Genomic DNA, 23584 nt, shown 5'->3' with positions numbered 1-23584 from the left:
CCCAAGCACGCTTCTGGTTAGGTCCACTTTTAAATGCACTGCCTGCAGTCCCGACCACTTTGCCGTGTATATAAATCTCTATAAAAGGCTGCTGTATGTTTCAAATCCCAAAGTTCTGTTTTTGACCTTCCAGAAAGTAATACAGAGCCAGAAAAGGTAAGTGGGGCTGCCTTGTTTGCATACTGCAAGCATGTTCAATTCATCAATCCTGTCTTTTGACATCATGTGGGAGGGGGCTGGGTGTTCGGGAACTGTTTTATGGCCTACTTTTGAACAGCTTCTGGATGACTAAGAAGAGAAATGGGGACACAGCACATAAGAAAGCACAAACTCTGTTGTATGGAGTTAAAAACCTCATTTTAAAATAGGCACTCAGTGTCCCCAGGAGCCTCCAATACACTAGAATAGTTTAAAGCTCACCTTTTTTATTATTTGTGAAATACTTGGAGTCTGTCATGGTTCCAATTCCTTAGAACACCTGCAAGAACAAGGAACATTTGGACAAACGCTGTAGCCACTGTTCCCCAATATGTGAGCCATGCATTAAAAGAACCGTAATTTAGCCAGAGTACATAATAGAAGATAGCTGCTCTGCAGATGTATTCCCCAGAAGTTTCACAATCTTCACACTACACCAACAAATGACATCACAGAGTATTTTTATAGAGATACATCCATCTCTCTCTCTCTCCAGAATATATATATATTCTGTATCAAAAAAAAAAGACAGTATCAAAGAAGGCTTTGATTCCTAAAAGCAAGAAATCCAGGTTTCACGACTCTTCTCAAACAATGGCAGACTCTACAGAAAAAAAAGTAGGACTCCCCCTACAGGTATATTCAGGAGTTGCAGCACCACACAAAGGACTGTAAAAACAGTTTCTATACACACCACAAGGCTGTTTAATCACTTTGTTTCCTGAATCATGATGACACTGGCAATCCCCCAACATTAAGAAAAATAAATTGCTCTATAGTAACCTTACGGAAGCTTGAAATCTCTCCATCGCTCTCTACACCAACATTTTCCACCCTCATTATCACAGACACCTTGACCTATTACTGTAGTACAGCAGTTCCCAAACTCTGATAGATTGAGCACCACCAATTTAAAATGATACAGCCTTACCACCACCAATTTTTTCAGTTCAACCTTAAGCACCACCAGTAAATTTTTTGTCATATAAATTACTTATAATAAATCTGTTAACGTGTACTACTTACGGGTTGTTTGTGTATCACTAGTAGTACCCGCGCCACAGATTGGGAACCTCTTCTGTAGTGCTATTGTCTCACATTCAGCAGCTACTGTGGATAGGCTGATCATGAAAACTAGACTGTAGGAGCACACATTCATTTACTGCTGTAGGAATTTCAGAATGACTTTGATGTTCACTTTTTTTTTCTTCCACCAAGCTAAGTTGATTAACAACAAAATATAGAGATCAGATGGGCTGCCCCAACTTCCCATGAATGCAGACCCATTTTGAACTTTTTCTTAAATGGGACTGCTGCCAGCTGGATGAGGAAACTGACTCTCTCGCAAACTTGCAACCATGGGCTGAGAAAGAAATGACCACTGGAGGAAGAGATCTTATTGCTTTTGATTATTTTATTACATCAGGGTAACAACCAAAAACCTGAAATCCGATCTATCCCCACAATGCCATAATCACTTTTTTCCTTTCAATTTTTGCCTGATCTTCTTTCTCACTTTCTGCACACTTCTCTCCTCCCTTTGTTTCTCTCTTGCTATATTGGAGCAATACGCCCTACTTGACCCCAATTTCATTTTTCTTCCTTTTTTTCTGGGTTAAAGACATCTCCTGGGATATCCCTGCTTTCTCAATGACTCTGCCTAGCTAAAGAGGAACAAATTAAGAACCTACAGTAAGATACTGAGCCTGTTTCCTTTTTCTGTTGGCTTAAAGTATTGGCTAGTAAACAAATAAGATCTCTTTCTCCTAAGGTCTGGTTGCTTTGCTTCCATGGAGCACACAGACACTGCAGCCCCAGAAATCATGGGAACACATTTGGCATGGAACAGCAACACAGCACCATATATCATTTGTGGACCTCATCTTCCAAATCGTAGACCGGTGATTCTCAAACAGGGTACCGTGGCACCCTGGGGTGCCATTAGATTCTTTTTAGGATATTGCATGGCACGCTGCACTATTAGGTGTAAAAACACCTGTAAAATTCACAAGATTTCAAATAGGAACCCATAAAATCAAAACCATTCTGACCTGTTGTGGTCTTTCGAGTTCTTCTATTGCAAAAAATTGCTCTGCTACTTTTCCCATCAAGAAACAAGTGAAGGTAAGAGCTGGCGGGTGCCCCAAATTTAACAAGGGGTGCCCTGAATCTAAAAAGGTTGAGTACCACTGCCCTAGACACACCCTGCATCTTAGCGCGTCTCTTCCTCTCAAAGATTGTTTCTTTTCTTCCACCCCTAAGATTAGACTAATGCTGCTGCTCTTGGTTCAGCCATAAAGTTAACAGAAGCAGCAGCTGAGAAGCAGTAAGCAAGTCTTGGTTAGTTTCAGTCTGCTCTCGAGGGAGCACTCTGGGCACGACTGTGATGTCCAAATGCCTCAGTGTGGGAAAGGCAAATGTTAGTCTCTATCTCCCTGTGCCCCTTAAAGATTGTGCTTGTACTGTACCTTTTGCGTTACCTGTCCTTAACTCAACAGTTAGGACAGGATGATAGTGATCAGGGCAATTTACTTTCATTCCAGGTCTGTTTCGGCTGAGCTAAACACAACGCCAAGTGCAAGTCTACTGCAGGACAGAGTATTTTGATTCATGAAGCCTGGAAACACCTAGAAAAAACATGGAAATATAGCATTGCCCAGATCAAATCAAATGTAAACCCCTCAAGCTTACCAATCTTGGCAACAATCCCTTCAAGCAAAACTGTAAGTGTTCCAAGAGAGGAAGCTGCCACAGTCTTTTTAATTATCAAACAAGCCCAGCCTACTTTCCACTGCAATCTTCTTGCTGACACATTGCTTAGGATTTTAGCCCAGTTGAAAGAAGATTCAGATGTTTTGCTATATACAAGGCCACAAGGCCTAACACCATCCAAAAGAGATGTAATGTAAATTTCTTCCCATGCTTCAGTTTCATTATATTACACGCAGGATTTGGCAGTGTGGGCCAGAAATGCTGGCTGATGTAGTCTGGCAATGAACAGCAGCCAACCCCTGGTACTTCAGAGAAAGGCCAGACACCCAAGACGCACCCACCTGACTGTGCAATGCCAGAGGAAAATTCCTTGCTAAACATCCAAGGAGACCTTTATGCCTTGAAGATGAACACTTCAGTCCCTTATTATTTTTGCTCACGTACCTGCAAGTGTCATTAGCAGTCATTAAATTAGCTCGCCCGTATTTAAATGTAATCACAGCGTGTGCCTTCACAACACTGTTAGCAGATCCAAACAATATCTGACTGTTATTTTAGTTAGCAGCACAGCTTCCACCATCCAAGTGCAACCTGGTCTAAGGCTGCCCGTCCCTGGGGTGAACAGACATTTTGCTGCCTTCTGGGCTGGAGCTTGCCCCACACACGCTGTCAAAGGCAATTTCCCTAGGTATTTCATATCATTTGGTTTCCCAACCAAATAAGAGTACGGGGAAGCTCAGGTGAGGCCCAGCCAGCCTGGAGACAGGAGCTGGGACTCACAAGAGGCAGCTCTTCCCGAGCGCTGCAAGGGAAATAACTAGGCAACCATCATATAAACCATCATATAAACCCAAGAGGAAGTCATGTGAAGGACAAAGGTGAGAAAAGTGCATGGGTCTTCCTCCTTTGGTAGATTTCACCAGGACTGGCAAGGGGCAGCAAGAAGAGACCCATAATATTTTAAAAACACATACATACTATCTGAGACTTGTGGCCCAACTTTCCCCACACTCCCAATGGCTACAACTACACACACAACAAGTCTACATCCTTAAACTCTGCTTTTTCTTTCCAGCTAACCCAAGCACGCTTCTGGTTAGGTCCACTTTTAAACGCACTGCCTGCAGTCCCGACCGGCCCGGCCCCACCTCAGGCCGCAGCAGCCGCCCCGACCCGACACCGCCACCTTGCCACGCTCCGCCGCCGGTTGCCCCGCCCCCTCCCCGCAGCAGCCAATCACGGCGCCCCGCACGGATCACCTGACTGCACCAGAACGCCAGGCTGAGCCGAGCGCGTGGCCTGAGGCAGGGGTGCGCACGCGCACTGCCTTCTCCGTGACCCGGCGGCGGGAGGACCTGGAGACCGCGGGGGGGACGGCGGCGGCGGCGGCGGCGGCGCGGGCGGTTCGAGGGCTGTGGAGCCGCGGGTGAGGTGGGCCGGACCAGGCCGGGGCGGGGCGTCCCCTCCCCCCCAGCAGCGCCTCGCGGGAAGCGGCCTGTCCCGCGTGGCGGTCCCGCCCGACGCCTGACCCCGCGGGTGTCCGCAACGCGGCTCGGGCTTGGCGCCGCCCGCGCCGCTGGGGCCTGTTGGCGCGGGGATGCCGGGGCAGCGGCTGCGGAGCCCCCGTGCTCCGGGCTCCTGCCTTGGGGCGCTCCGCCGTGGCATCCGCCCGCGCGTCTCGAGCTTCCCTGGAGGGCGCCGGGCTGGACAGCCCCCGGGGAGCGGAGTCGTGTCGTGCAGCCCCGGCCTCGCCTGCTCTTCGCTCTGTTACCCTGGGAAGGAAACTCCAAAAGATCACTGGAGAAAACCGAGCCGCGCCGAGAGCGCGGTCCTCCCCGCAGCGCAGCGCAGCGCAGCACACGCGAGGACAGCCGGGGTGGGCGGCTGCCAGCCCCTCGTTTTTCAGGCGATGGGAAGGGCCCAAGGCCCCCCATTCTTGCATGGCTTTGAGCCATGTTAAATAGGACCTGTCTGCACTCTGCCACTGCCAGTACCTGCTAAACTGCCCCATTGCTTCAGTCTGGGGTACAAGATGCCACCTGGCACTAGGTTTTCACATACCCTTGGTTAAACCCACATATCACACCCTTCTCCCATGTAATTGCTGACAGTCCATACAGTAGCCAGCCACTGCCCCATACCACAGGGGGCAATGTTTTTGGCAGGTGTGCCACAAATTAGCCCCGCATGCTCCCCTAGTGCTGCTCCAATCCCCTACCATGCCTGATCTGCTGCTCTGCCTTCTGCTTCCTGCCCTGTGCTCCCTGTTCCTGTGAGACCCCGACTCCATGCGGTGCCCAATGACTAGGGAGACAGGGTGGATCCAGTTGCTCAGAGAGCAAGCAGGGAGCAAACGCCAGCACGCATTGCACGACAACAGCTTTGTTCAGAATGGAGACGGCTTCGGGGGAGCTCCCAAAAAATACCAGGGAGCTGCAGTAAACATTAGTTCTTTTCACATTTATACATCTTGGTTTATACTCATTAACATTTACTCCACCTTTGCCCCTCCTTTCTTCTACCCATATCTCCTCCTATCTCAAGCTCTGCCTGTGTTTACGGTTTACTTCATTAGCATAAGGTTGCCTATGCATTTCATTTATTTACATATCTTTTTGCTATGAGCGCATGCGTAAGACTGTGAACTCAGCTTCTCTCGGTCAATTGCTGTTTCTTGCAGACTTCTGCTTCATCTCCAAGGTCTTGCTTTGGCTTTATCTCCTAACAATAGCTGGTGGGCTGCATCTTATTTCCTTACACCATGAACTTACAACACTAGGACATTGTTAGAAAACTGCTTGCCTAAGCATCTGCAGTGTTACTTTTAATATATCATTCTGCCTTGTGGTCTGCAGCTTTGCTGAGACAGAAAGAAGCCTTTATTCAGCTGCAAATCCAGCACTCCCAAAGATCCAAATAGTGTCACCCTAACAGTTCTCTCCGCAGCGCTGCCTTCTGCTTCCTGCCCTTGTCCCCTCCCTGATGTGCTGCATGCTCTGCATAGAGGCTGTCCATGCCACATAGGACCCACCTATCACAAATTGGCCACCCCAACCATACAGTGGAGTGGTGAAAGGAGGCATGTTGGATCACTCATTGTATACATATACCCCTTTGCTTTGATCACACACAGAGATTAAGGGGAGAAGGTCTCACCCCCTTCCCAACCCAGAAGACAGTTTTCCCATTGCACTCCACATTATAATTACAGCACTCCCAAGGCAGTTACAATTAACACACTGAATACTGCTGGAGTGCATGCAGATAATTTCCAGTGCACATTGCCCACCCCAAAATGCAGAGTTACAGTTGTGTTGGCATGTACTTTAAATTGGTATTATTTTATTTTCAGAAATCGGAGTCTATGTTCTGGAGAGATAGGACAGGGATTCCCAACCTTTTTATGCTAAGGTCCGGCAAACAGTGGACCAGAAATGGCTCAGTATAAAAAAGGGTTGGCTGCCTGTCTGCAGTATGCTGGTCATTTCCAGTCCACAGTTTGCCAGTCCGTGGTCACTTCTGGTCTGGCAGCCAACCCTCCTGCAGACCAGCAGCCAACCCTTAACGGTCCGGCACCGGCCCACAGCCCACGGCGTTGGGAACCCCTGAGATAGGAGATACCACTGGATTACTTAGCCCTCCTTCACTGAGGGCTAAGCTACCACATTTAAATTCCATTTACCACGGGGTAAGGCTGTTTACATGTGCCATTATTGCAGAACAGCTTATGTGCACTAAAGCCCTGCTCCCTCCTACCTCAAAGTTGTTTGTATGTCCATCCCATAAGACTCTGATGTTACTTTGAAAATTCTTCCCAGAGTCTTAGAGTCCATATTACTGTATCTAGTGTGAAGATGTGGTATTGATTATAACCATGTGTTTCCAAAGGTTTCTGAAAGTTCTGGCTGTTGAAGAAGCAGGATGACCCAATAGGAGAAACCGCTGCGTATTTATGATACAGACTATCCTGATGTGGTTGTAGATGTAGGAAAAGTAACTCTGGGTGAGAAGAGGAAAAAAATGGCAGGTGATCATATAAGGACACAAAACAGTGTCCTTATCCCAGCAGCGTGTGCACTATTAAATTCTGGAGGTGGTGTGATAACACTAGAGATTGAAAATGAGGATTACAACTACAAAAATTATGGCATTGGACTGGATATAGACACCTCCTTTAGGAACTGTTATTAAATCTCCAGATTTGACAAAATATTTTAACTATATGCAGCAAAACAGCAAATTTCTGATTTTTATTAAATCTTGGAGCAGTGAGAAGTTGTCATCTGCCCCAGCTCTCTTGAAGCCACATATTTGCTCCCTAAATTCTGGATTGTGTCAAAAATCTCTCGCCTTTGTTGTTAGCCTGAAACCAGATGAAGCTTTTGAATTTCTTGAGGTGAGGAAAGCTAATTCTAGGCAAAGATATGAAGAAGAGACAGGTCCAACAGCCAAGAGAGCCCGATAGAGCAAAACTCAAGCAACATTGGAACCTAATGTGCAGGAGAAAAATGACATACTTGAAGCTACTGCTAAATGTTTTGAAAGAGATGAACTGCTGCCATTCACTGAGTCTACGCATATTGAACTTAAAGGCTTTGCAACAAAGAATGTCTTGAAATATGTTAAAAGCACTCTTCCAAATTATGTATCTGCATTTGCAAACACATAAGGCTATTTAATTATTGGAGCGGATGATAAGAGGACAGTGTGGTTGGATGTCAAGAGGATGTGAATGTTGACAGGTTACGAATGGAAGTAATTCATGGCATCGGGAATTTGCCTATCTATCATTTCTGCAAAGCAGGGGGAAAAGCGAAATATGAAATCAAAATCTTGGATGTATATGATGCATCTAGAAGAAAATACGGTTATGTTTGTGCTGTGAAAATTGAGCTGTTTTGTTGTGTTGTGTTTTCATGCAATCCTGATTCATGGATTGTGAAGGCCCGGCTTGCCAAGAGACTGAGAGTCACGGAATGGACAGACATGATGGTGGCTGCTGACCCAGGTCTTATGAAAGAAGGAAAGTCTCATAGCGAATTCCTCCTGATCTTTGGCTTTCGTGCTTCTAGGGTGGTGATCCACCTTTCAGATGTCTGTTGTTGAAATGATAATATAAAGGGCTCTAAAAAACTCTGCCTTTATCCTGCCAAGGACATGTGCAGGGCTTTACATGTATGAAGCACTGACAAACATTGTGGGTGAGGGCTGATTAAGAACCTGAATTAAATAGAAAAAAAGGAGTAGCCACATAAAAAGGCCAAGCTGTATGAGAAGCACTAGGGACCTGGTTTGTGGATTTAGGAGAATACAGTAGTATGGGCCCCACAGTATTTCAACTTAGGTACAAGTAAACAGGAAGGCAAACATCTTCCAGGCACGAGGAGTTCGACTTTATGTCTTTCCAAGTAGTAGGATTTTCTTTCCACAACCCAACCTGTGGGACATTTTCAAGTGATCTATGATCCAGATGCCATTGGAATCAATGGGAATCCTCCTACTGATTTTAGTTCAGGCACTAAGGGCGTTTTTACACGTGCTCTGGAAGGCATGGGAGGGTGCTTTAATTAGCGAGCTGTGCTAATTAAAAGTGCCCGAGCATCACGTGTATCAGCATTTCCACACTAAAAAATGGTGGCAGGGCGCTTTGAACTAAAACTCATTGAATGAGCTTTAGTTCAAAGTACCCCACTGCCATTTTTCAGCACAGAGATGCTGATGCACATGATGCTAGCGTCTGCTGGAGCTCATTAATTTGAGTCTGCCAGAGCATGGAATTAACGTCTCGATTATTAATCAAGTCTGCTCCAATGCATTGGAGCAGGCTCTCTGCACATGTATAGGAGCCCTAAGAGAGGAGGCACACAAAGGCCTTGAGATGTATTTACAGTCAAGTGAAGAGGACTACATCTAAGGCTGGATTCAGAATGTCTCATTATGCACATAAGGGATACTTTGCCCACCTACATCCCAAGCAGTGATTCAAAGTCACTTTGTGCCAGCATGCACAACACTCATTATGTGCTCATATGCCTTATACATTTCCATTTTGGAGGGCAAAGTTCCCAAAGTGTCTTTACTCAGGCCAGTGAGCCTGCTGAGACCTGACCTGAAGCAGCCACTTGCAAGCCTAACTTCCACTTGAGATTTTTCTAGCACTTGCAGGAGGTGCATGAACTCTGCCTGCAGCCTCAGAGAGGACCCAGAAGTTAGGCAGAGTTATTAAAAACCTACATCTAAAATCAACTACAAGGTATTCAGTTCAGATCTAAAATCAACCGCACTGCATTCTAACTACCAGGTTACAGGTGGAGCCCAATACCCTAGTATTTACAGTATTTACCCAAGAAGTAGGGACCTGAGTTCTAGGCCTTCTTTACCCCTAGAGGATTTGAATCCAGTTCCCTAGAGAATGCCCTCACCACTAGACTACAGAATAGGATAGATCACTGTTTCTCAACCTGGGTCACAAAAATATATGAAACAAACTTTAAAAATGGATCAACAAACTTTAAAAATGGATTCTCCTTTCAAGGAGAAAAATGTGGGAAACTGTGGCTTTTCCCCTGCAAGTTGGCAGAGTTCCAGCCTACGAGGGGCTGTTTGGGGCCTCCCTTGCCCCACACACTGCGGACTGACAGCAGAGGGCAGTGGGTTAGGAGGAGGGGCACTGGGTCAGGACAGGCCATCAATGTTTACAAATGGGTCCTGATACAAAAAAGGTTGAGAACCCCTGGGATAGATGAAGCTGGACCAATAGACAGCCAAGAGTCATGGGGCCAGAAAAATAAGCAAAAGGGAGCCTGCCTGTGTAGCGTAGTGGTTACAGGACTCCCTTGGGAGGAGTAACCCTTGGCTTATATAGCTCCTATTGCCAGAGACAGGATTCTTATCTGAGATATTCAGGACTAGGTATTTGGGCATTTGACCTTCCAGTGGTGATTGGATTGAGGCAATGAAAAGTGGGTGTTAACATGAATTTTAATTGTTTTTCCTAGATCTTTCCAAATTGGCTGCAGACTTCATGACTCAGCTAAGTGTGTCAGGTGCACCTCCGGTGGCCAAACCAATCTATTTAAAGCAAGGCCTCAGCTGTTTGGAAGATCTGCAAAAGCATCTTTTTGCAGGTACAGTGGAGTGAGCATGTTTCAAAAGTTTTTGGAAATTAAGAGAGGCTGGATGATTGGCAAGGGAAGGAAAGGGAAGGGGAGAAGAGACTACTACTATATATTCCAATCACAAACTGTTGGCTTTAACCCTGAGGCTGTAAATCAGGGGTGGGCAAAATATGGCCCATGGGCCAGATTCAGCCCACCAAGGGATTGTATCTGGCCCACAGTGGCTCCCTCAGCCCTGCCCAGCCCAGCCGCAGGGGCAGCCCCGGCTGTGGCATGTGTGGCCAGTCACACCGCCCCCCGAGCTTGCAGAAGGGCTGGAGCGGTGCAGCAGCTTGACTTCACTTTCTGACAGCCCCTGCAGTGGTGGCTCCTCCCTTGCTATTTTGCAGCTTTCCCGCCACTTCCCGGCTATACTAGGTACTAGTCCCCTCTCCCCTCCTCCATGCTTTTCCCTCCCTCCTGTTTGCCCTGCCACCTTCAGGGCACTACACTCCTCTTCCTCTGCCCCTTCCCTGCCAGATTGCTCCCACCCCATGGCAAACGATAAACAGTAAGGTGTTACCGATTATCAATATGTGAATGGGTAAACATTTAAACATTCACATCCCTAGTATGGACATACTGGCCCAAAAAATTCCTTGCCATTGCACAGGCCCAAGGCATTGGTAAGAGCCTTGTCATTTCTGCTCTCCTTTTCTGACACATTGCCAATTTTGAGGCATTTATTGTTTAACACTAAAGACCCTTAGTTTGTCATATTCTGTCGCATGGTGTTTCCTATCTGTGGGGAGGATAACAGTGTAGATCTTCTTGGATGTAATATCTTAATTGCCCTTGATTACAGATGCCTGGGCTTATGACCGCGGTGGCTTTTCCAGTCCTACATACATCTTTCTTGGAAAGATGCTAATGTTATTTTATTATTGTTTTCCACTGTCTCTTTCTCTCCCTCTCTCTCCTGAAACCCTAGTGAATTCTAGTGGGATAACATACAGTCCAGAAAAACTCAGCCAAGAACTGTTCTCAGAATATCAGGACGTGGAGGATTTAATAAAAGAGCAAAGGAAAGCTCTGGAGACTTCCCAGAGACTACTGATATTTTCCAGAAGCTGAGCTGTTGATGTTGGATTGTCAGAGAACCAGCATGTTGTCCACAATGTCCTCTTAATAGCCACAGGCAAACACCCTACGCTGTACAGAGTCACTGAGAAGAGCCATCCCGCAGCCATGCCTGATTATGCAAGAAACTCTGCTCAAACATTAAAGCAAACACTGGTAAATATTGGGGGATACACGGAGAAGGTATGTGTGATTCCACAACTCCTCAAGCTTCAAACCAATGGATAAGAAGAAAATGTCAGGTTTCAGGTTGCAGACTCGGGTTTGCTCACTCGAGGAAGAGCAAGAGCTTCAAGAAAGGCATCCGTGAGGCGTGCCAAAAATGTCAAGGCTTCCTCACAAAGAAACCTCAGGACTGGTTCAGTGAGAATGATTGGGAAATGCTTGCCTTCCAAATGGAGAGAGCACACAGTGACATCAGCTCCAAATAGAAGTGCCCACATTTGTGACCTTCAGTACAGATCAGTCACTTGATGGACCCTGCCACATGGACAGTTTTGCACACGTAGGGGAAGAATTCATCTCACCCATGTGTGTGTTAGCTAAAGCCACCATTGAGTCAGTGTGTAACGTAATAAAAAGACAGGAGAATTTATTAGTGCTGCAAATCCTTCTGACATTTCATAGATTTCATAGACATCAGGGCTGGAAGGGACCTCGGAAGATCATCGAGTCCAGCCCCCTGCCCAAAAGGCAGGAAGTCAGCTGGGGTCATAGGATCCCAGCAAGATAAGCATCCAGTTTGCTCTTGAAGGTGTTCAATGTAGGCGCTTGAACCACCTCCGGTGGCAGGCTGTTCCAGACCTTGGGGGCTCGGACAGTAAAGAAATTCTTCCTTATGTCCAGCCTGAAATGGTCTTGTAGTAGTTTATGACCGTTCGACCTGGTCGTCATCCCTAGGGGCGCTCTGGTGAACAAACGTTCCCCCAGATACTGGTGGTCACCCCTGATAAACTTATAGGTGGCCATCAGATCACCCCTGAGCCTGCGCTTTTCCAGGCTAAAGAGCCCCAGGGCTCTCAGCCTGTTATCGTAGGGTCTGCTTCCCTGACCTCTGATCATGCATGTGACTCTTCTCTGGACTCTCTCAAGCTTCTCCACATCCTTTTTGAATTGTGGAGCCCAAAACTGGACGCAGTACTCCAGCTGCAGCCTCACCAAGGCCGAGTACAAGGGGAGAATGATGTCCCGGGATTTGCTTGAGAAGCATCTATGGATGCAAGCCAGCATTTTGGTCGCTTTACTAGCCACAGCATCGCATTGCTATGGACTCACCTAAGGGCTTCACTGTAAAGAAGCTGCTTGGGTTTGGTATAGCACATCCTTCTGCCCATTTACCCAGTCTTTGCTTTCCATTTTCCCTGAGGGTTTTTATCCCTCCACTTGCCAGAGGAGGCTGAGCCCTTCCTGAGGCTGGAACAGGCTCAGGTTTCAGATGGCAGATCCCATTCCTCTTTCTGTGCAGGTATGGTTCATGAGGGAGCTTTGCCCTCTGAGGTCCAGCTCCCCGGCCTGATACAGGCAGAGATCCCAGGAAGGGGGAAGCACATGGGGTGCTCTAGCAGACTGCAGAGAGGCTGCTCCTGGCAGGGGAAATGCCATGGATCTGGGTCCATGAAGGCAGTTTTCCTTAAGTGTTCCTGGGGATAACTGTTCTTCTGGCATGGTTTAGTACCCGCCAACGTGTTAGGGCTTAAAGTCCACTTTATGGAAATGGGAGGCTCCTCCCTCGCTTGCTTCTGTGGCCATAAGGCTGAGGGCAGGTGAATCTTGGGGGCATCTGAACCCCAAGCCTCTGGGCTTGGGCCTGCTGGTTGTAGGGCCACTTATGGTTCTGAACTGACTCACTGATTTGGACTTCACTGGGCTGATTTGGCTTAGAACATGAAAAATGTCTTTAAGAAATAAAATGTGCCTCAAAGAATGCTAAAGCGGTTTCACTTTCATGGCTTTTTGCCAGAGCTAGCCAGCGCTGTAATGGCTTGTCTCACGCTAAAGGCTTCTTGCCATTTTTGTTGGGATTTTTCTGCTCTGTAAAGACATGGACCATAATGGGATAGCAGTAAAGGGTAGAGCCCACTGCTAGAGCTGAACCTCTGGCGTCATGATCCTGAAACATTCCCAGTTAAAGTAGCACCTGATGAACATCCAAGTAGTTAAGAGGGAGCTCCCTGAGTAAAGGATGGGGATGTGGTATATGGGAGGTCCCTTCAAGGGGTCAGCAGTGGGATGACCCAGTCTCTCCCCATGATGCCCTGTAGGTGAGGTTTGTGCTGGTGGGTAGTTGTAGTTCTCCCTGCAAGCTGTGAGCTTGTGAGTTGCTTAATCCTGTTCCTAATAAAGATCAAGCTGTTTGCCACCCTGCTGGTCTCAGCTGAAGGTGACTCGTGGACAGACCCCAAAGGCATGGAGGTCTGAGTGAGTGCTCCATCCCTGGGACCCATGCCATACAGCAAGCACTATCGTTGGGCCCATCCCTGACACTTGGGCTCATGTGAGGACCCCACAGCGTCCTGAGTTGGTCATTCGGTTGTGCCAAATCTATAAGCATGCCCGTCCCTGCTCCCCCTTCCCCATGTGGAGTGAAAGGGCCCAGGGAGTGTCCCTCTGAGCTGCACGTGTTCGCCCCATCCCCTTCCTGGGGGCGGGGGTGGGGACGGGGGCAAGAGCACCATCAGGAAAGTCCACTCCTAGTGACTGCACCGTGCTGGGGAGCTGAGCTGTATCTGAGCAGGGGCAAGAGGAAACCCCCACGAGGAATCATGTTGGGGGGCTCCTGTAAGAGTCTAAGGAATGGGAACTATTTCTCTCCAAAAGAAGCAGGGGTGGAGGTTTCGGAGGCCTTTGCAACTCTGGATTTCCAGATGGGGCAGGGCGCATCTGTTTGTATGTGCACAAGGGTGTCACTGCTCCGTGTGTGTGCATGCAAGTGTCACTGGGGGGCTGGGGCAGTGTGCATGCATGTATACCTCCAGATGTGTTACTGCTATGTGTAGCACAGGGCACTGTCTACGCGCTGCACCGGGACCAGGCCCAGCAGCGCCGGGTAGGGGAGGCCGCATTGGAAGTAGGTGCATGCTGAGCCTTGCTCCGGCCAGCTTGTTCTTCCCGGGATCCTGTCATCCCGCCCTGCACAGTAAGGGGCTAAGGTACAGCTGGTCTCTGTTCCCTGCCACAGTCACTGCCCTGATGTGCCCTGACCCCACTGGGCAGTGATCAGAGGGGGCTACTGTTTAACCAGGACCCCCTGGACCAGGGCGGTCACTGCTATGACCCTCCAGCCAGGACGGTCACTGCTTGGGCCACACGGACAAGGACGGACAATGCGCCCAAAGAGCTCAGGGTGTCAGGTCGTCTTGGGACGGGAGCACCCCCAGGCCAGGCCAGGCCAAAGGCGCCCACAGCCCCCGCACTCAGCACCTTGCCCGGGTGGGAGGGAGACCCCTGGTTGCCATGGCAAAAGAGCTGTTGTGCCCAGTGACATCACAATGCCCAGCCTCACTCTCAGGTACCGGCTCCTCCCAGTGCTCTCCCGTGCTTCACCCGCACCACTTGCCTTTCCTCGTCCTCCTGCCTTATCTCTGTTGGTTAGTTAGTGTCTTAGTTTAGCAGTTTGTTGGGTAGTTTGTTAGTTCTTTAGGTAGCTTCTTAGTTCCTTAGCTAGTCAGATTGTTAGTTTGTTAGCCAGTCAGTTTCTTAGTTATTTAGGTAGTTAGTTCATAGTTTGATAGTTTGTTAGTCCATTAGATAGTTCAATAGTTAGTTATTTCATTAGTTCGTTAGTTAGTTGTTTGTTTGTGTCTTAGTTAGATTAGTAGTTCCTTAGGCATTAGTTAGGTAGTTAGGTTTAGCCCATCCTCCTATCCGGGTGTCAGAGGCGAGCACCAGTTGCAGACATGAGTGCCCTTTCTCACTCAGCTGTGGGGCTGGCCCTGGGGACACGATGCGGGTCCGTCCCGGGGACTTTTGGGAGATGTGATGAGCTGTGAGCGGGGGCTGAGGTTGGGTAAGGGCCCAGCGCTCGGCCCCGTGCCTCGTCCCTGCTCTCAGCAGTCCGGCTCCTCTTTCCCTCCTTCAGCTCAGGGCTGTGTTTCTTTGCAGATGCTCCGGCGGGAGAAGCTGCCCCCCGTGCGCCTGCGCTCCAGCAACCTGGGTGAGACCTGGGCACGTGCCCCGCCATGGGAGGCAGAAGTGCTGGGCAGCACGAGAGTCCACAGGGCTGTGTGGCTTCCCCTCCCGGCAGGGTTTGGCTAGCAGGCTAAGCCCACGCTGTCCAAGGTGCAATCTGGACAGCCCCTGCCCTGTGCCACGCCCCCCCCCCCCCAGCTGTCACCCCCTGCTCTTCACCAGCAAGTTCCCTGGGGAAGGGGAACAGGACTGGCCCCCATGGGCTCCTCATGCTGGGCCAGGTCCTGGCCCTGCAGCCCCTGCCCATGCCACAGCCCTTGGAGCCTTCCTCCTGGCAATGGCCCTGCTGCCCTCTGCTCCCTTGCAAGGTGGTGCTCATACGGGCTCTGGGATCCCCATCCTAAAAGTGGTGCTCAGTGCCACCCAGCCTGATGCTCAGCTCTCATGTCCTCTCAGCACCAGATGCCTGCCTGGGCGCAGACGGATGGGCCAAAAGAAAACTGCCCCCCGTTAAGGGGTCCTCATGTGTCCCCTCCGTTGGACAAGTGCAGGAGAGGAGGGACCCTGCACCTGGTGAGTTTGGGACTGGCGTGAGCGGTGGAGGGACTTGCGTGGTTGCATGGGGAGGGGACAAGGTCCTTCTCCCCGGACGGACTCCCACCCTACCACCGTGGAGGAAGGCCCTGTGCGTGTGGCACGCAGGACTCCTCGGAGGTGCCCCAATGCGTTGTGGCCCAGAGGGGCTGGTCGCCCTGCGCCCTGCAGCAGCATGGGCCCAGCTGATGGGCGGCCCCTTGTCTCCCCACAGGGCCGGGAGTCATGCGGGTGGCAAGAGAGGTGAGGGGCCAGACGTGGCCGCACCCCCCCGCTGCCGTGAGTCTTTCCCCTGCCCAAGGAGTGGGACAGGCAGCTCTGAGGGTGGGGGTCTCTCCCCAGGTGCCCCATGCCCCTCCCAGCCCCATGCAGCACATGGGACTCTGGGGGACAGTCTCCGTCTCCCACCAACTCCAGGGGACCTCCAAGACTAAGGGAGGGTCGTGGGCTCATCCCCCGATCGCAGGGACAGTCCTTCCCGAATCCGAGTGTCTGGGGGGACCTGGAGCTTGGAGGTGGGGACTCACCTGGGACAGGGGGTAACAACCAACCCCTGGGATCCCTGGGCCCAGCTCTAGGAGCCCTGCCCGGCCCCGGGGCTCAGAGGCCCACCAACCCTGCATCACGGAGAGATGGGACCTTGCTGCCCAAGGGAGCCCATGGCCCCAGACGCTCTTTCTTTCTCCAGGAGGACAAACCCTGCAGCGGGTACCACCAGCAGCAGGTGAGCGGGTCCCAGGGGGGTGGGGGCTGTGAGGAGACCAAGTGCGCTGGCTGATGGCTGCACAGAGGTGTGGACCAGAGGGACAAGCCTGGGGCTGGGCTGCGGGATGGAGGGCAAAGGCAGGGCCAGAGGGACAGGTGGGGCAAGAGGTGGCTCCATGCGCAGACAGGCAGTGGCGTGAGGCCTCTCTAACCCACACACTCTCGTTTCCTGCAGCTGGAGTTGAAGGCACTAAGGGCCTGCCTGGCTCAACAGGAGCAGGACGCAGCAGCCCTCCTGTCCCGGTAGGTGTGGGGCTGGGGGGCACCGGGCTGTTCCTGGGGTGCGGCACAGGGCTCGGGGCTGAAGCCCAGGGCCCGTCCCTGCTTCTGCGCGAGCCTCTCTTTGGGGAAGGTCTGTTTTGTGGGATGGCGCCTTCAGTCTCCCTGAGCCCACAAATGTGCTTTGTCCCCACAGTACTTGGCAAAGGGAAGAGCAGCTCCTGGTGAGTTGGCCGGGGGGGGCAAGGTCTGCAGCGGTGTGGGGCAGGGGAGGGAGCAGGCTGAGGCTGAGCTTGGCCAGGTGTGTATATCCCAGAGGACATGAAAGTGGGAACCAGAGACCTGGTACCTTGCGTGTGGGGACAGGTGGGGCCTGACAGGTGCCTCAGGAGGTGCCGCTGTTGGGTGCCCAATATGCTCGGTGCAGCCATGGGCATGGTCTGATGGGCTGGGGTGATTGTGGTGCAGACTCAAGTGGAAGAGCTGCAACAGGAGAATCGCACCCTGGTGCTGGCTCTCCCGGCACACAGGGAGCAGGGCCAGGCTCTGGAGGACAGCCCCACAGAGGTGAGTTGCTCTGCATGCCCCTGCCCAGGGAGACGGGGAGTGTGTGTGCACCTGTGTGCGCCCAGGGCAAGGCTGTGCCCCGCTGTGCCAGGCCGTGCAGTCGAGGGGCTGGGTGCTGCCCCGGCTCTGTGGGGGGAGGCATGTGTGTGTGCAGTGCTGGGCACTACGTGAGCCTTGTGGGTGTCACACTGTGGGACTGGTGGGGTGACAGGTCTGGGTCTGTGCTGCACCGACCTCCCTTGCTTCGTGGCTGGCTGTCCCCTCTCCCGTACTCCACCAGGTTGCCAGCACTGCACCAGGGGCTTGCATTTTGTCCTCACTGCCACTGTTTTTTCATTTGCAACAGCCTCCCGTGGAGGGGGTCGTGAAGGAGTGCCTGCCCGTTACCGTTGAAGCCAGCACCCAGGCAGAGGGCCCCTGCCACGAGCACGCCGGTACCAGACCAGGGTCCTCTGCCTGGCCAATACGGGCTGCCAGAGGCAACCCCTGGCCAGGACAGTGGCGAGCACACAAACAGAGGCTCACTGCTGTCCAAAAGGACTGGGGCACAGGGAGAGGTTTGATGCTTTTTATACTGCTAGTGTGTGGGGGTGCTGGGAGTGTCACGTGCAGTGTTCCCCCTGCAGGGCAGGCTGGCGGGGCTGGGAGCAGGGGTTTTTGCAGGTCAGGGAGTGCTTCCATCAAAGGGCCTGTTGGGCTTGAATTCAGTCCATGATCCATCTCTGAACATTTGATTCTTGTGCAATCAGGCGGAAACGCTCCTCCCAGGGGGTTGAGGCCAGGACGCACACAAGTTCTCCCCCCACTGTGGAAGCCAGCACCCAGGCAGAGGGCCCCCAAAATCAGGATGCCTCCACACAGACAAGGGCCCTCTGCCTGGTAGACGTGGGCTGTGACCCCCTGCCCCTGGGGACCAAAGCCTTGCAGGGTCCAAAGACGACAAGACAGGGGGAAAGGTATGATGATGTGCCTAGTTTTTGGGGTTTTTTTCTAAAGAAATGTTTCATGCTCCAAGCCAAATCAGCCAGCTCCGTGAGTCAGTCCAGAACCATAAGTGGCCCTACAAGCAGCAAACATGATGCTTTCACTAGCGTTAGGTTGTGAGCGTGGGATCAGTAGGGGAGCTGAAGGAGGGCTGGAGCCAGGAGCCCGTTCCTGGTCCTGGGAAGGGTCTCGCAGGTTAGGAGAAGGGGTGGGGGCCAGGAGCCCAGGAGGGGAAGAGGTGAGTGAAAGGGTATGACTAGTGTGTCTTCAGTAAGTGCCTTGCCCGCAAGTCCCTCCAGCGTCCTGGGTGTCTAGGTGGGACAGGGCTGGGACAGGGGCGCTGCAGGCCTGGGCTCTCTGTGCTGGGAGCCGTCCCTGTTGTGTATGTCCAGACGGCAGCCAGGAACCAGACCTAGGCGCAGGCAGCACAGCGGGAGGAAGGGAGGTGGGTCTGGCAGGACACCCAGGGCCAGTCCCTGGTACAAAGGCAGCGATGGAGAGAGGGGAGGCCTGGGCATGGGGTGGTGGCAGTGGCCGGAGCCTGGGGGCATGGGGTGAATGGGAGGTGACCAGTGTCTCTGCCTCCCACCTGCAGGGCTGACACTGTGGCAAAGGGGAGGAGGAGAAGGTCGGAGGCAGCAAGGAGGTGAGTTTCCCCCCTGCACCCCAACCAGCCCCAGGCCTGAGGGGCTGCCCCTCCACCAGCCCACATGATGATCGGGTGCCCCCTGCCTCCAGGCCGCTCAGGATGACCCGTCCCACCTCTCTGCCAGGGCCCTAGTGCCCTGCATGGACCAGCTATCTCCTGGGTTGGCCCCTCATTGCCCACCTCTGGGCCTCAGGACCCTGTTGCCAGGGGTTCAACCCGGGAATCAGAGTTTCTGGCCCAGGCCAGGCCCGCTGGGACAGAAAGCCCCACTGAGCCATGTGTGAGAGCAACGTCCTGCTGCCTGCTGGGGGGATGCTCCCTTACCCCGTGGTTGTTCCCGGGGTTGAGCAGAAGGACCCCACACTGAGCGTTCCCTGACTCTGCCCTTCTTCTGCAGGTTCCAGCTCGCCTGGCTGCTCCCGTGCTGCTTCACCCTAAGAAGGTGAAGCCCTGCACTCCTCCCCTCCTTGCCCACCTCTGTCGTCTCCTCCCTGCGTCCTCCCCTGCCCGATCTGCCGGGATGGGTCCATGGGATGACAGCGCTGGTGCCTCTGCCTATCTGAGCAGGTAAGTGGCTTCTCACTCCTTGTAGTTTTCTGCAGCCTCTTTTCTTGTGTCCTTGCCTTGGGCCCGCGCACTCCAACAGACGGGCTTGGTAGTCCTCATGTTGAGATTGCCCCCTCACTCTCATGTAACCTTGTCACAGGTCCCCGCCCGACTCACCTCAGCACTGCCACTCAGGTGGCCCAGCGACATTCAATCATCCAGTGTCACGGTGAACAGTGGAGCCTTGCCCATTGGCCAAGGGCTTGGCTGCAACGGGTGAAAAGTGGGCTTGCAGATGGAGGAACCCCCGGGAGCTTCTACTGGGACACTGTCAACTTGTTAGATGCTCTCCTCCCAGCCAGGAAGGATCTGGTGGTTTTTCCCAAGCCCAGCATGCCCAGGGAAGCAGTTCACACCCATCTTGCTTCTGCAGCATCGTTGCCTTACTTGGCTGGCCAGTATGAGCCATTTAACTTCCATTACCTGTTGAGCTGTGAATTTGAACATAAAAGGCAGAAGCAGAATGCTTGGGGTCTCAATTCTCACCAGACACCTAAGAGAGAAGAAAAGACAAGATCGTCATGCCGACGTGTCACCAGGGGTAATGACAAGACCCAGGTCAGTCTGAACCTTACTGCCGGCTAAACTTTTCTGTCTGGTAAAGGATCCAATTTTGTGTCTGGTAACGTACGTTTTATTCAGGGAGAAAGAGTTTGAAGCACCTTCATCCAACAGCACATGGGGCTTGTAGTTAATTAGCTAAGGCGGTGTGCGGGAGGAGGTCTGGCTGACTGAATGAATGCGCGTGTGTGTGTGTGTATTTAGAAATATGAGCCACTGACCAGGTCTGAGACTACGGTTGGGTTCAGCCGCCCCAATTCTGCCTGACAGGGCAGTTTTGAAAGCAAGGCGGCCCAACTGGAACCTCGTGACCCAGTGGACAGGGCTTCCCAGTGATTTGGTCTTTTTCTATCTGGCTATTGAATGAATGTGCGTGTGTGCATTTAGAAAAATGAGCCACTGACCAGGTCTGGGACTAAGGCTGGGTCTAGCTGCCCCGATTCTGCCTAAAAAGGTAGCGTCGAAAGCAAGGTGCCCAGCTGGAACCTCGTGACCCAGTGGACAGGGCGTCTGAGTGATTTTGTCTTTTCCAAACCCCTTGTCCCAGTAGCTTCTGCCGAGAGCAGGAGTGAAAGGATCCCTCTTGTGTTTCCCTCCCCATTTCCGTTTTATGAGCTGGTGTCGGGTCAGAAGCCTTTTGTCTGGGCGGTGAAAAACTGCGGGGCAAGGCACTGAGCGGCCCGGACATCCTAAATAAGCCTCTCCTACGTCTCCCTGTGTGACTGCAAATGGGAACAAGTCAGTCTAAACAAGTTCCCGTCCCCCCTAAGGGGACTCCGGCGTACTTCATGTACACACACTATTCTCCCGAGGCTTGCAAGTAGCTGGATAAGTGGAACTGGGATACTAGGGATGATCCCGTGAAGCATTTTCCACAGGAAGGAACATTGGATCGGGATAAAATAGTGCACTTAAGAGGGGCTTTAGAGTCCCATGGATCCAAGACACCACAAAACCAGTGGGACGCATACTTTTATTGGTATGATGAAATGTCCAAAAGGCGGACAGAATCTCAAACTAGAAGTCTAAAAGACTCTCAAGAAAAATTAAAACAGCAGTTCAAAGCTGTTCGGGAGAAACTGGCTGCTCCCCCAAATTACACGCCGGCCACCGCTCTGATGTATCCAGCATTGTCCGGGGTGCCCCCACCGCCGGAGCCAGCAGAGGATATCGCTGACCTTTGTTCGAACCCTGCTCTCCTGAGACTCCCACATCAGCAACAACCGGTTCAACATCAGGCTGCAGCCCAGGTCCAAGAAGCCTTACCTCAACCACCGGATGTTCCCTGTCACAACCTCGAACCAGAAGATTGGGTCTACGTAAAGGTCTATCAATGCAAAAACGCACTTCAACCCAGATGGAAGGGACCTTTCCAGGTACTTCTGACCGCTAATTCTGCTGTTCATTGCCAAGGTCACCAAACGTGGACTCACGCCTTACACTGCAAGAAGGTATCACCTCCATTGCACCCCGAAGCAGCTGAATTCCAACCCAGGTTGGGACCTTTCCCTGAGGCCAAGGACAAAGACCCTCAGGACCTCACTCAGGCAACTGAGGAGCATCAGGGTGCAAGTGCTAGTAACCTCTCTCCTGAACCCAACACCTCAGCCCAGCCAGATTCATCAGTTGAAGAACAAAGATATCATCTTCGGCCTCGAAGAAAGTGAATGCTCCCACTCGGAAGATCACCACCTCGATCAAGACCAAGAGCCAACGTTCTCAGTCCTTTAGGTAACCTGAGTCCAGAGGACGAAAAAAGACTTTGGCTGCCATCCTGGGTTTGGCTGGTTGTGTTCTTTTTCTTACTCGTGCTGGTTATGTTTGTTGTTGAAATTCTCTGTCCCTCCTGTCTCTAAAAATGGCACTGATATCCTGATACATCACATCTGGGTATCTTAGTATCACCCAAGGGGGGTGGGAGAAAAATTAGTACTTGCAGATCTCCCTTACGGTGGCTCAAGGTGGAAATAAAAGTGACTGCTGGATATGTTCTCACAGCCCAGCGCACCTACACCAAGGAATCCCAATCATCGGAGTGCCAATATCCCTCCAGCAATGGGGAAAAATAAACGGTGGCTTTGTTAGATACTACTAGTTAGCTGCACCTCGGTCCGCTCCTAAGGAATGGAGGGCCGCCCCTGCTAACTGGATAATCTCCCCAAGAGTAGAGGCGCCTTTCTGTTACAGATCCAACAACACCGGAGCTTACAATAAAGCCACACCTGTAGGACATTACCCTCATTGCCTAACTACTCTTGATTATAGCCCTAATAGCACCAGTGGAATCCTGTTGGATAAAGTACCCTCTCTCAATTGTACAGGATTCATGGTCTACAACTTTTCTAAGGAACCTCATGTTGCTCTCATTGCAAACAGATCGGAATTTGACATTCACTCCAATTTTACTTCTTGTAATATATCTCAGTCCAGCAGGATAGCAGCCAAACGTGGTCCGCCCTATAGGATGCATATCAATCGAAAGTGCCGGATATGGCACAACACCTGTCCAGATTTGAGTACCCTTTCTGCCCCGGGCCTTTACTGGATCTGAGGAAACAGGGCTCATAAAATCTTCCCCTGGAATTGGGTGGGGGCATGCACTCTTGGACATGTTATCCCTGGTTTCGAAATGCATAGTGCAATATATCTGGAACAAGTAAAAAATTTCAACCATCACATGAAAAGGGCGGTTAACCCCTTAGCTACCAGAAACACAGGGTTCCATCAATTTGTGAGAACCTTCATACCGTGGCTTGGAGTAAGAGAATTGGAATTAGCCATAATTAACATTTCAGCCACAATAGAAGCTTTAGCAAGGAAAGAAAACCCATGGCATAGTCTAGAATAATGGTGTTACAAAAGTGTGAGCAAATTGAAAGAAAACATGAAAGGCTGCATGATGAAATAGAGGGGCTCATGAGAATGCAAGTTTAAGGCTAAAGTGAGACTAAATAGACTCAAAGTGGAGACTGGAATCAGAAAAAAATAAATGCCTTAAACTTTGATCATTTGAGTTAGAAGATGACATAACCGCTTTGTGGAGAATTGCTGGCTCTGTACAGTAGAACAGATAAAGGAAAGTGTTTGTTCTTTGTAACTCCTCTGCAACTGCTTCACTCACCGCAGTCTTGAAGATAGCAAAACGTATGTACAACTCTGATTTCCAGGTGCAAGAAGGTTTGTGAACTAACCTCGCCTCCCCCATAAGTTCCCATCCTGATTACAGCAAAGAAGTAATGAAGTAATGTCATAGCCGCTTTTCATGCTAATTTCACTATATGATCACGTGAGTTGTAAGCGACTGTTAAAAAGTATATAAGCCTCCTGATTTTGCTCTTGGTGGGGGACTCTCTCCAAGTGCTTG

General features: G+C 51.1%; 1 long non-coding RNA gene and 1 pseudogene across 5 annotated transcripts; one reads left to right on the top strand and one right to left on the bottom strand.

Moving 5' to 3' along the window:
* Positions 1-4079, bottom strand: part of LOC132244897 (AP-2 complex subunit beta-like) — an 81291-nt pseudogene extending 77212 nt beyond the window's left edge.
* A 125-nt stretch (positions 4080-4204) lies between these two features.
* On the top strand, positions 4205-22455 carry LOC132244721 (uncharacterized). Of its 5 annotated transcripts, XR_009456466.1 has the most exons (14): positions 4206-4336; positions 6799-8111; positions 9909-10037; positions 10999-11303; positions 15249-15300; positions 15732-15848; positions 16084-16112; positions 16558-16593; positions 16810-16877; positions 17050-17977; positions 18170-18376; positions 19000-19050; positions 19451-19620; positions 19760-22455. It is a non-coding gene; the product is annotated as an uncharacterized LOC132244721 (long non-coding RNA). The 5 variants fall into 5 exon arrangements; XR_009456463.1 differs by having other exon boundaries at positions 4205-4336; positions 6799-10037; positions 16084-16148; XR_009456462.1 differs by having other exon boundaries at positions 6799-10037.
* The last annotated feature ends 1129 nt before the right edge of the window (positions 22456-23584 follow it).

Source organism: Alligator mississippiensis, chromosome 14 (genome assembly GCF_030867095.1).
Source record: "Alligator mississippiensis isolate rAllMis1 chromosome 14, rAllMis1, whole genome shotgun sequence".
NCBI classification, from domain to species: domain Eukaryota; kingdom Metazoa; phylum Chordata; order Crocodylia; family Alligatoridae; genus Alligator; species Alligator mississippiensis.
This window is presented reverse-complemented; position numbering and strand designations above follow the sequence as displayed.